Below are 12,668 nucleotides of genomic sequence, written 5' to 3'. Positions count from 1 at the left end.
AGCAGAAGAATCACCCAAACGAGCCCTCTCCAAACTGCTGCCTCACAGACTTGTGAGATACAACAACATGGTGGTTGTTTTAAAGCACTAAGTTTTGGAGCAGCTAATTACACCATAACGGATAACCCAACACTCTCTCCCCCGCCCCTCTGCTGTAACAGGCACGCCTCCTTTGGCTCAGACGTCCCTTCCTCCGGAAAGCCTTTTCTGACGACCCATATCCATTTTAGGTGCCTCTGCTCTGTGTTCCTACAGAAATCCACGGCCCTCCCATCTGCATGTGCTGGTGGCTAACTTCTGTCTCCTACTGCTTTACGAGGTCCCCAGAAGCGAGGATCTTAGCATTGGGCTTCCAACGGGGAGCACAGTAGTTGATAAGTAAATATTTCATGAATAAGTGAATGCACAAATAAATGAAACACCAGGGACAACTAAGAGGTTCTGGTTAGGGGTGAGAGGTAATCTAAGGACACAGAACCAAATTCTTAGAGCCAGCAGGCAGGCTTAAATGAGTCTCCATCAAGGCTAAGAGGGAACGGATGCATACGTTACGTCCAGCCCGAGGAGGCTAGATTTACAGATAGTCCAACAAAAACACGAGTGACTATGTGACCACTGAACATCACTAAACATCTCTCTCTGTGATCAGCAGTCCCTACCAGTGTTATGTGATAAGGCGTTTGACAGCCTCCCCCTACCCCGAGCGACTCCCCCTGCAGACAGCACTCACCTGAACACCAGGCCTAGTTTACTTGTGGCATTCACTTGGTCAAAAAGCATGTATTGAACATCTCCTGTGTACCGGATGCTTTGTCAGTTGCTGGAGATTTGGAGCCAAAAAAACACAAGGTCAGCAGGACCATAACGGCCAGACCAGGAGCAGCCCAAACAGACTGAGCACTGATCAGGGAAGGCCGCTTCTTTGCAGGTGACTTGAGATGAGTTCTGGAGGAAAGGCAGAGAGATCCTGGCATCCCTTACTTCTCAGTCACTAAGGAACAGACTGCTAATGGCCGATAATTAAGAAATTAAAAGCAGCTGGGATTGGAGCTGAGCAAGGGAGGTCTCCTCTGGTGGGGCAGGTGCAGATGCTTCTCAGAAAAGAGAAATCAAACAGGCAAAGCCCAGGGCCTTCGGTGATGGAGGAAGGCTGGGACCTGTTAAAGAGGAGAAAAATGAAAAGCTTCAGGCAAAACCCAGAGTTAAAGCTTAATTAAGAAAAGCCGGCATTTTAGGTTCACACAAATAAGCAAACAGAATCCCCTCGGCCCCTCCTCTGATCATCACCAAGTAATTGCTTTAAAGCTGTGGTTTGCTCGGCTTGGACGATCCTTAAATACATGTTGATAAAAAGTCATGGAAATATGAGTGAGTGGAGAGCAGATCCTCCTGCACACCTCAGTTCCTAGCTTGTCCTTGGCTGTGTGTGCCTGGGCAGGTAACCCCCACCCGTGGGGTCCTGTTTCCCTCTCCGCCACCAGGGCGTGGGGAGATGGAGTTGAATGGATCCTGAGTCCCTTCTCATCCTGGAATTCTGTGACCTACTCTGATGTTTTGGCATGAACTCACTTTGAGTCCAATCCTGGGGTCACTCCATCACTTACTACCTGTGGGATCTAAGGCACGGCAAAAAAAAAAAAAAAAAAAAAAAAATTTCTTATAGGACTCAAAACTTTAATGGCATTTCCATAATAGTTAGGAAAGAGAACAAGCCCTCAAGAAGAAAGCAAAAATGCCAAGATCTCCATACCACGATTATTTTTAATCTATGAAACAGGATTTCCTTACAAATTAAGTAGCTTTTATAGTAGTGACACTTACCATTGATGTGATGTTTAATATGACTGTAGTCAGAAGGGAAGTTGGGCCCATTATTTTTCCAGAAATTGAAAAAAGTACCATCATAAAGAGAAGAAAGAGAAAGATTTGTATCTGTCTTTCTGAGACATGTAAGGTGAGATGGCGTCTCACAGGTGGAGAGTTTGAGGGTATTGCTGGAGGAATGAGAGACGCTCTCCAGTGGGCAGGTACCCCCTCTACCCCGAACACTGCTGTTTTGGCCAGAAATTTTTGCCCCACCAGTCACCAGTGGGTGTGCTTGATCTTTACTCCTGATTAGAAGGGCTGAAATGAGAGAACCCTGGACTCTCCACCCTTAGCACTTTGATCTTTGTTCTTCCTCACCTTCAGATTAGAATTTTTAAGGCAGACCCCCTAACTCTGAGAATTAGGGAAACCAGAGTCCAAAGCATCAGTACATAGGAAAGTTAATCTTATTCTCCCACCAGAGAGGAGAGCGGCTGATGTCTACCACAGGGGCACCACCCAAGCCAGTCACCGTCAGCAACTCCAGAAGGCCGAGTGGTGCGCTCACGGAGGTGGGGGCTGGCGGGCCCCGCAGGTGCCTGTCCTTGCTGTGCTGCCATGTGGAGCAATGCTCTTCCTCCCTGTGTTCCTCTTGCTGAACTGATCACCCCTCCTTCCTCTTCTGGCCGTGACTTGGGAGCCCCTTCCTCCTCGATGCTGCCCCAGAGCCCAGGTTCAGGGCTGGTTTTCCAGCTACCATGAAACCCTTCAGGATGCATCACAATTACCTGTCTCTGTCCCCCCCATGCACTCCCACTACTCCCAGGACTGGAAGCTCTGGGAGGGCAGGGACCACATGGGTTTCCTTCACTGCTTCGTCTCCCGAATGTTGTCTGGCATGTTGTAGCAACTCCATGACTATGACCTAAATCCATTATCTAAGTCATTCCAACCCTCCTCCTGCACTGCACTAGCTAACTGTGTCATCTTAGGCCAGACAAAACACACCTCTCTAGTCTCACCTGTGAAATGGGCTCGCCAGTAGCTGGCACACTGAATCACAGTTAGACCACCAATTGTACGATGCCTGTTTTCTCATAGATCACTTAGAAAGAAAGCGGATACTGCCGAAACACTCTGACCTGATGTTTTAAATTGCTTGGCATTTTCATTATAGAATTAGTTTAATACCTCTTTGAGGCTTAACGGGCATAATTTTATCCCATGTCACTCTTGAGCACCTATAAAAAGGAAAAATTATCAAGGAATCCAATTGGTTGAACTATTCATAAGTCTTCTTCATATTCAGAGTCATTTTGTGATTCAGAATCCTGAATTAGATAACTTTGCAAACAACACAGTGCTCGATGTCATCAAGGTTATTGGTGATGCAGTCTTCCTTACAAGAATCCTTAAAAGAACCAAAAATCATGTTTGCTGAGTGTTTAATCTGGCTTTGCAGGGAGGCAGTGCTGATCTGCTATGATGTCTGCTTCCAGAATATTGCTAAATACCTCTGATTTGCCAACTCTGCCACCCTTTCTCCACAATTATGTGATTCCTGGGTATAAAAGGATGCTCTGCTTCTGGGATTTTATCCCAAGCTGCGGACACCCATTCTGTGAGTTTCGATGCTGGCACGAGCACAGACAGTGACAAGTGCATCACAGTGTGACATGACCAGCAGCAATCACACAATGACATCAGTGAGGAGGCACAGCCCCATTTCGAGATATTAATGAAGAAAAAAAATATGCATCTTGATATTGATGAATTACAGTACTTCATGGGGGCTGTTTTTAGAATGAAAGCATGACTTTTTTTTTGAAAACCCTCTAGCATAGAGCCTTGTACATGGTGGAAACTAACATCATTTTTCTGTCTTTTTTTTTTTTGCAAGCCTGGAGACATTACCTCTGATTGTAAGTCTCCTGACTATGACGAGCAGTTGATGGAAGAGAGAGAAGGATTCAATACAGAGAATGAGCATCTGATGGGAAATAGGAAAAAAAAAATAAGAGGAAATATAAGGCACTGGGTTTCTAAGCCTACATCTATAGTCATTTTGTAATTTATTACCCAAACCAGGACACTTCTGAGAGTAAAAAAGATCACTCTGAATAATCTCACTGGGACCACACTCAAAAACTGGGACTGACCCAGAAGAGCCTGGATGTGCAACAACCCGCTATATCCCATCTTCCATCCTGAGAGTCAGGCTGAAATCAGATGCAAAAGTTACTGTGCTTGGGCTGGGAGTGCCTTTGTCCAAAACCAGGAAGGCCACAAGATAACTGGTGGGCATTCAGGCACTGCTGGCTCCCATCCCAGGAAGGCTTAACAATAAATCCCCAAACTGGTTAAAATCCGAAGCTGCAGTCTGTGGGAGATGCCCCCCTTCCCCAGCTGTTATTTATGGTGCAGAGAAAAGGAACCACATCGGTGATGGATCGGCCTTTATCGGATAAAAATGGGAGGAACAGTGAAAGATCATGGTGAGATATTGTGCAGAATTTCAGGAGGACACTTTGAAAACGTGTATTAGAGAAAATGAATTTTTCACTGGCTAAAATGTATCCATTTACAGTCGGGACATCCATATATTTATGGGTGTTTTTAGCTCTCAAAATAGTAACTCAGGACAGAATAACAAACAGTCTCTTAATAGCCCTAATTTATCAGACTCAGCAGTTTAAGAAAAATAAATAAAAGGAAATAGGAACGTATGTGTGTGAGAGAGAGAGAGAAAGAGAGAGGTGGGAATCTGAAATACTGGACATTCTACTGCCCAGAAGGTTACTCCATGTCTATCTTCTTAAGAGAATGTATCTCAAAGAGAAAGAAACCCATGGATGGTTTAAAAGCACCCAAGGTTGGATGCTGATGGGGGTGATGAAAGATGGGGGTGAAGAAAGTAGCTTGGCCATGTAACTCCATCTCCCTTTTCCAAATGAAGACTTTGCCATCACGTCTTTGAATGTTATCTCTTTGAGGACTCTAGTTCTCAATCTCCTAATTGTTCTCTTCATTCTCCTGTCTCTTTCCTTGTCTGAGGTTTTCTGTGGACTGCAACCAATTTACATCTGCAACGTCACTTTGATCATCACCTCCCTCTGGGATGCCAAGATGCCACAGAGTGGAAAGTACACACAAGTCGGAGACAGGCAGACCTGCTCAAATCTCTTTTCTGACGCTTTGTGCTGTGTGACCTGTGGCAAGCTCCTGGACCTCTCTGAGCCTTGGGCTAACCTCTCCATGAAATGGGGTTATCACAAAACCACCAATCCCTTCTTTGCATAACTTTCCTTCATCACTAGAAATGTCTTCTTCATCCTGAGCTGAGGTCTTCTCCCTGTTAGGTTCCCTCATCAATTAAAAACATGGCTCATAGTGTTCAACTTAACTATGATTTCAAACTAGGGAAAAACATTATTTGCAACATACAATAGCTCCCTTAATATATAAAGAGTTCTAATACGTTAATAAGAAAAGTATAGCCCAAGTAAAATCATCATCATCATCATAGGAATAACAGAAAAAGGACATGAGCAGGAAATAGTCAAAAGAAGAAACAAAAATGACCAACCAAAAATGAGTATTTAAAAAAAGAAAATCATCCAAACTGGTCAATAAAGAAAGAGAAATTAAAACAATGCCTGTGCACTTTTACAAGGTCAGAAAGAACAATACTAAGTGCTGAAAACTGTTGCTCATGAGGCTGTAAAATTGGTAGAACTTTTCCGGATGGCAGTGTCAGATATCTCTGCAGAGTCCTAAATATCCGCAAACACTTTGACTCTAAAATTGCATTCAAGAAATGTATCTCAAGGACCATGTTTTTCTGAAGTGTACAAATATTTCTATATAATGATGTTTATCATGTTATTTAAATTACAGAAAATGGGAAAACATTCTAAATGTCCAACAACAAAAGATGGGTCATGTAAAGTAAGATCAAATGTAATTCATTGCAGACATTTAAAATTGCGCTTTGGAGAAAATTTAGTAACAAGCAAATGTGCGTAAAACAATTATCGGACGCAAAACACAGCAGTTATCTCTGGGTGGTGGGATTATGAATGACTGGTCTCCTCTTTTCTTCGCCTATTTCTGCATTTTTGAAATTTTCATTTTAAAGAAAGGAAGGAGGAAAGAACAGAAATGAGCAGGAGAAAAGAGTGGACACTGCCAAGAGAAAGCTTTGTTCCTACCAGGTTCTCTACTGGACGCCAACCCAAACAGCAGAATGAGTCAGGAGACAGGAGGTGGGGCTGGGTGACTTGCCCCTGACATCCTGTGTGAGATTCTGCTCTTTCCTTCACCTCGCTGCACAGTGGTTTTCCTCCTTGTCCGATGAGGATGAGCATTGCCGGGCCACCGTCTGCATGGGGTTGCTGTGACAATCAAAAGGGATGCCGTGTGTGAAAGCCCTCATAAAACTGTGAAGTGCTCTCAAGTCCTGGGAAGTGTAATTATTGCCTTCGTTAGTGCGATCATTCTCTCTCACTCCCCATTATCCTCTGCTGGAGAGCTGCTCGTCAGGCTCTGAAGTGCACTCAGTATTTCCACATAGGCAAAGCGAAGTGCACCGGGCTGCCCAGTCCTGTTTCAACAGATCTGGCCTCAACCCATGACCGAGCAGGCACCAAAGACTTCTGTGGCTGCAGGATGGGAGCCCACGTGGTTCTACGAGAACCAACTTGGCATTGGGCGACCGAGGTCGGAGTTCAAGTTGTCCATTGTAACAACTCGCTCCACCTGCCTGAGTCCCATTCATTCACCTGTGAAATGGCGATGGTAACGCCAGTCCTAATTCTATCGCATGGTCGTTTGGGAGGATGTCTCCAAAGCACGTGCGTGTTTCTTGATGATGACCAACCCGCGCGGACAGAAATGACACTGAAAGTGCTCCGTGGCCTCGGCCATGGTATCCAAAATACAAGCCCTACAGGATGTGCTTCCTCTTGAAGTTAACAAGCAAGATGTGAAACAGAGGCTGTGTGAGCAGATTTTTCAGACTCACTGGATTTTAAACAATAATATTATTACAAAAAAAAAAGGTTTTGTAAGACTTCTCAAAGGCTTCAGTAGGCTCTTGTATATGTGAATTGGTTTCCTGTTCCTCTGCACAAAACTGGTAAGTGTTGACCTGAAACAAAACTGACTGCAAGGGCCCCTGGTGGGTTCCAAGCTCGCTTCTCAGATGCCTTGCACTCCTGAGCTCTTTTATACAGAACCAAAGACGTAGCATCTAGTTTCTCTCAAAGGAAGTATCACTCTTACCCATTTAGGCATGTTAATGCCAACATGTCTTCTCCATTTGTTTTGAATTAATCCATCCATCCATCCATCCATCCATACGTCCGTCCCTCCATTTACTCCTGTTTAACAGATTGAAAAACCGAGGATCAAGAAGATGAAGTAATTTGCCACAGGGTAAGTAGAGCTTAGTTTCAAACCTAGATACATCAGATTCCAAGGTCGGCTGTCTTTTCACTGTATCACAGGCCCCCACCTCCCACCACTGTGACCAGACCCCAGAGCCCAGACCCCAGCAAGTCAGGAAGTCAAAACAGAAGTAGGAGAGGAGAGGGAAGCCACATCGAGACAGACACCCAGGAGCAGCCATGAGTCCTGGAGTAGGGGGAATCCGGCCAGTGTAGGGGAGCTGGGAGCCCCCTCCATCCTGTGGGTGTGAGTGGAGCCTGAGAACTGGGCTCATCACGCTGGTGGCGGACGTATGGGGCCCTCAGTGAGCCTGTTTGCTTCTCAATCAATTGTGATGCCCGTGTGTTAGGATGCTCTGAGAATTCAATGAGCGAATGTGTATAAAAGCCTGCGCAAAGGTCTTGTCTCAGGGCTCAGGAAACGGTACTTGCCCCGTTTCATCCCAGGTCTGTGTGGCCTGGACACACACTGGTTTCCATGGGTGGAGTCACCATTTACTCGATGCCCATCACAGGTCAAGGGTGTTTTATGGACAAAAACCAGGTTCCTCCCTGTAAAGGACCAGAGCCTATCTGACCTCACTCACGTCTTTGCTTTTCTTGGCAGGGAGGACTTGATGCATCAAAAGACTGCTTTACAAGCTCTGTAAAATCAGCCGAAACGTCCAAGGCTTGCCTGAATCTGACGAGAAGAGTGTCAGAGAGCAAGTTCACGAACTCTGAGAGGGGAACACCAGGTCTAAGAATCATGCTGCTACTATTATTAATAACAGTACCAACAGCAGCAGCCTTGGCCAAAGCCGCGTTAGGCCTCCTAATGTTATCTTTCCTCAAGTCTGATTTTCATTTGTTAACCTATACCGAATGAGTAGGCTTTCTGTTCCCTGAAAGGCCCTGCATCCGCCTTTTGTGTTTTGTTCATTAAAAGAAAAAGAAGAAGAAAGTATTTCTAGTTAAAGACTGTCCCACGCTGCAAAGGGCACCGGATACGAGGACCGTGTTTTCAGTCGAGAACACGGGGAGCAGAAAAGCTTCACTAATTATGTTATTAATTACTGAAACATCTTCCATTTGACAACGTAATTGTGCCAGAGTGAGGTCAGACGTCTCAATTACGGAGGGAAAGATGCCCCCTCCCAATCCCCTTTCCCCTTGCTGTTATTTACGAAACTTTTTTCTCAACACAGAGGTTATTTACAAAAAAAAAAAAAAAAAAAAAAAAATGAAGCCGCACGCCTCTCTCAAACCATGCCAGGCCAGGTAAAATCTGATTCGTTTTCCCTCCAACAGCAGGAAGTCCATAAAAAAGTGAGGTTTGCTCAAAGGAAACGGACCTTTCAGGGACTCTTTGCCCACTCTATTGTCCCCTGGTTAAGGGTCATTTCTCAGCAGGGTGTGATCTTTAAGACTGTTCCAGAAAGATAAAAAATTGTGAAGGCAAATAATAGCTCGCTCTTGTGGTCAGGTTCTGAACACACCAGATCTGACGTGGACATCAGCTCTGCGATGCCTCCGGGTAGTCAGACTGGCAGAGGCAAGACAGGTGCGGGGGTAAAGAGATTGGCACAAGGGAATGGATGAGACACAGGGGGTGAGTGACAGTTAATGGAATCCCTGCACCCAGCAACTTGGCAAATTGATGGTGAAGCAGCCCTGACTCTCTCCCCCATCCTCCTGAAGCCCCCATTTCCTAAGTGGTAAAATAACTGGTGGGGTGAGCTTGTGTGGTCCACAGACCAGCTGCATTATTAGCATCACTGGGGAGCCGGTTAGAACTGCAGCATCTCAGGTGTCTCCACAGACTTAATGCATTTCAGAAAGATCTCCCAGATTCATATTAAAGTCTGAGAAGCCCTAGAATAACCTACACTTCTGACATACTTCCTTTGACCCTGTCTCAAAAGACAATCTCAATTAACACATTCCCCGAGGCCCTTGCTTTCATACATCTCTAGAACTACTCTGCCGGACCAAGTCCCTGGCAGACTTGAATGGAAAACATGTGTCATGTCAGATTGATTGGTACTACCTACCTGGAGTGCTATTTGGATAAAGGATAATTAGGCAGCAGTAAAGTCCAGCAGGAAAGAACTCTGTGATCAATTAGTGATGTCTGCCACAGGCGGAGGCGGAGAATGACAGCTGTGTTCAATTAGATTTTAATGCATTTACTTCTTAAAAGAGGACTTGGAGGTGGGAGTGGGTTATGAGCCAAGGCACTGGGAATTAACCAACCTGGATTCCTGGACCCTATTCTTGGTTTCAGATCTCAGATGTATGTTAAACCCAGATCACAAAAGGACCTTCCTACCCAGATGTTCTTTAATTCCCCTGAACTTTGATCACATGCACATACACAGTCATCACGCATGCTCACATTCTGATTTTGTTCCTATGTCACGACAACCCTAGCTTCCCTTAAACCAGAGCCCTTGTCTTAAATAATAGTCTGGTGGTGCTTGCGCGGGCAGGGAGCAGAGAGGGGAGGTTGAGGGATGGGGAGAGGAGAAGCCGCCAAGCACAGGGGCCTGAAGCAGAGCCCAGTCCACTGCCTCTGTGAGGCATCTGTTTCCAATGAAGCTCAGGAAATTCCTGACCCCACTCCTGCATTCTCCCCTTGCTGCCCTGCTCTCGCCTCCACACGGGCCTCTCCCCTCTGCAGACTCTGAGCCAAGCCAAAAATCCCCACGGGCTCTCAGGGGCCAGGAAGCAGAACAAGGCCTGGCGCCCTGACGCCCCTGGCAATGGCGAGCCGCCAGCTTTGATTCCCAGAGGCCGCCTAAAGTTGCCTACGAGGAAAATCCACCTTCGTAAGGTATGTGCAGTCTGCTGGAGGAGAGCCAGGCCTCTCGGCATGGCTGTGCACTCAGAGAGTTCTCAGCTGAACCCTTGGGGAGGTGGCTTCTCTAGAGATGCTTGCCCACGTGTATCCAGGAATTACCCGCCACCACCCAGTGCTGCAAAACAGGCAGTGAAAGCGCACCTCGCAAGTCACAAGTGAAAGGCAGTGGTTCTCAACTGGGGCATCTGTTTCCAATTTTGCCCCACTGGGGGCATTTGGCAATGACTGGAGACATCTGGGGTTGTCACAAATGGAGCAGGAGGTGTTACTGGCCGGAGAGGCTGCTAAACATCCCACCATGCACAGGAGGCCTCTCACAACAAAGAATTATCCAGACCAAGATGTCAACAGGTTGAGAAATCTTGGTGTAGGAAAACTTGGGGGTTACCAAGCCCATCCCCCTGCTTGGTGGATTAGAAAACCACAGTCCACAGAGGAATACAGACTTGCACCGTGAGCTGGGAGTAAGGCTATACCAGGCGCTCCAGCCCCATTGGCTACCCAGCTGCAGAATCAGGGAAGGTGGGAAGGGAAGAAGAAACTGAGGACAGGCCCTTCCCAGGCCTGTAGCAAGAAGCTGAGGAGAGGTAACAGAACGTGCGAACGATGAGCTTTAAGAAACAGTACCCACCCCCCACCCCAAGCAAAACACGTCTCGGTGGCTCTCCTGGATAATTCAGGGTAACAACTCCTTCCTCCTTCTGGTGATTAAAAAGGGAAGTGGGAAGAGGAAACCAATGGAGGGAGGGTGCTGAGGAGACGACATCCTACCTATGAGCACATGGTATGAGCCACAAAGAAACCCAAACAACAGGTAATTTGTTATTTTAGTTATTTGCTGAGGAAATATCCATTTTTGCCTCTAGAAAGTGGTTCCTAGGATATGGTTTTGAGATGCGTCCAAGTGCATCACTGGCTAGTTCCAGGGAGTAAGGACCACCATCATTCTGTGCCTCTGATTTACAGATCCCATCATAAATCAGACAAGTGGAGAGTTGGCCACACCCACGATCATGACGCAGGTTCACGTGTGAAGTTCTGGGTCAGAGCAACTGCTTTGCCGTCTTGTTTCAAAGTTATTCTAATTATCCACCTGTTGTGACATCAGTGCCTCCAGAAGCAGATGAAGCAGATGGAAGGACTGATGTGAGCCTCTGTGCCCTGATCGTCATTTGTTAAGACTGTCCACAGTCAGCATGTCCAACTCAAGCAACTACCCTGTGTCATCCAAGGAGATCCTTTTATTACAACTACCCTTGGCCTTCCCTACACAGACGCATTCGAAATGTCCATTTCCAAATAGCCCAAAGTGATGTTAAAGGTGGAGCTTATTCTGGAAGGACTTTATAAACCCTGTACCCTCAAAATCTCTCTGATGGCTCTGCCAACTGGCGCTCACCCTTGTCGTTCCTGCCGCATATCCAGAAGCTGGATCAATATAGCTTCTGACTTTAAGAGCAATCTACATACCTTACAGGATCCACATACAAAAGAAAAGAAATGGCACCTGAAATAAGCCCAGCAAGAAGTGGCCACTGCTACGTCATAGCACGTATCCTGCTACATTTTCTCAGTATGTCTGTGTACCTGTATCTATGCCCACCACTACAGAGCGTCACAAACACACATACCCCTTTGAATTCAGTCGCACTGCCTACAGAATTTTGTCACCTGCTTTATCATCAACCTATACGTTATGTTTCTTTCTCTGCCGTTAAGTCTTTTTCTGTATCATCACTGCATGGCATTCCATTATCTCAATCTACCCCAAATCACTGAGTTCATACCTCACAATTAGATGATCTATTTTCTTTTACTACTATAAATAGCACTGTAATGAACATACTTACAATACTCCTTGGAGTGCACCTCTAGCTTCCTAGGGTGAATTCCCTAAAGAGAAACTGCTGGGATAAAGTCCATGTACCATTTTTTATGACTTTTGAGGCATACCTTCAAATTGACAGATCAAACTTTGAAAATATTAGGAACCTCTATTTCAAACATGCAGGTGTATAAATCCCCACATTGGAAAAATTCACAGAATGACTCTTTTGGCCAATATTTGGACAGTTAAGATCTGATTCTAGTCCTAAAAGCCTTACAGCTCACTCCTCATTAGTTCTATACCTGCAATTCAGTAACTGACCACGAGTGGCGACTCTTTGGCTTTGAAGGATGAGGGCAAGACTCACAGGGGTCCCAGAGGTATCCAATACTGTAAATCCACCAATAGGATAGCATACACTATTGACAACTCTTGTTTCTCCCATCAGATTTGAGAGTCTCAAGGGAAAGGGACACATATCTTTAATCTCAGGAAACCTAAAGATAAGCAAAGGATCTGCCACAGAGTACACATTTGTTTTATGGGTTGTAAGTTGTCTTCAACATCTAAACAGAAGCCTCAATAAAATTTACATAGTAAGGGGGCCACTAAGGCCCCAGGGAGATTTTGGGTAATCAGAAAGGTGACACCATCTCTAGTGTGAACCTCAGTGTTAGTCCAGGAATAAGTGCATTTTTCCTTCCTCCCAGAGACGACTATGTTTAAATGAAGATCTTTCTTAGAA

At 45.7% G+C, this 12,668-nt stretch overlaps 1 long non-coding RNA gene across 2 annotated transcripts in view; it reads right to left on the bottom strand.

Moving 5' to 3' along the window:
* LOC105074791 (uncharacterized) overlaps positions 1–12,668 on the bottom strand; it is a 407,847-nt gene that overhangs the window by 64,949 nt on the left and 330,230 nt on the right. The window contains exons 1-3 of one of the 2 annotated variants that reach the window (XR_012509269.1): positions 7,090–7,171; positions 6,018–6,200; positions 731–1,157 (exon numbers count right to left, since the gene is read on the bottom strand). This is a non-coding gene — a long non-coding RNA (uncharacterized LOC105074791). Of the gene's footprint in view, positions 1–730; positions 1,158–6,017; positions 6,201–7,089; positions 7,172–12,668 lie in introns of those variants that run through there. The other variant, XR_835820.3, reaches the window with a different exon arrangement.

This window comes from Camelus bactrianus, chromosome 9 (assembly GCF_048773025.1).
Source record: "Camelus bactrianus isolate YW-2024 breed Bactrian camel chromosome 9, ASM4877302v1, whole genome shotgun sequence".
Lineage (NCBI taxonomy): Eukaryota > Metazoa > Chordata > Mammalia > Artiodactyla > Camelidae > Camelus > Camelus bactrianus.
The sequence above is the reverse complement of the archived record's forward strand: the minus strand, read 5'-3'. Positions and strand labels throughout refer to the sequence as shown.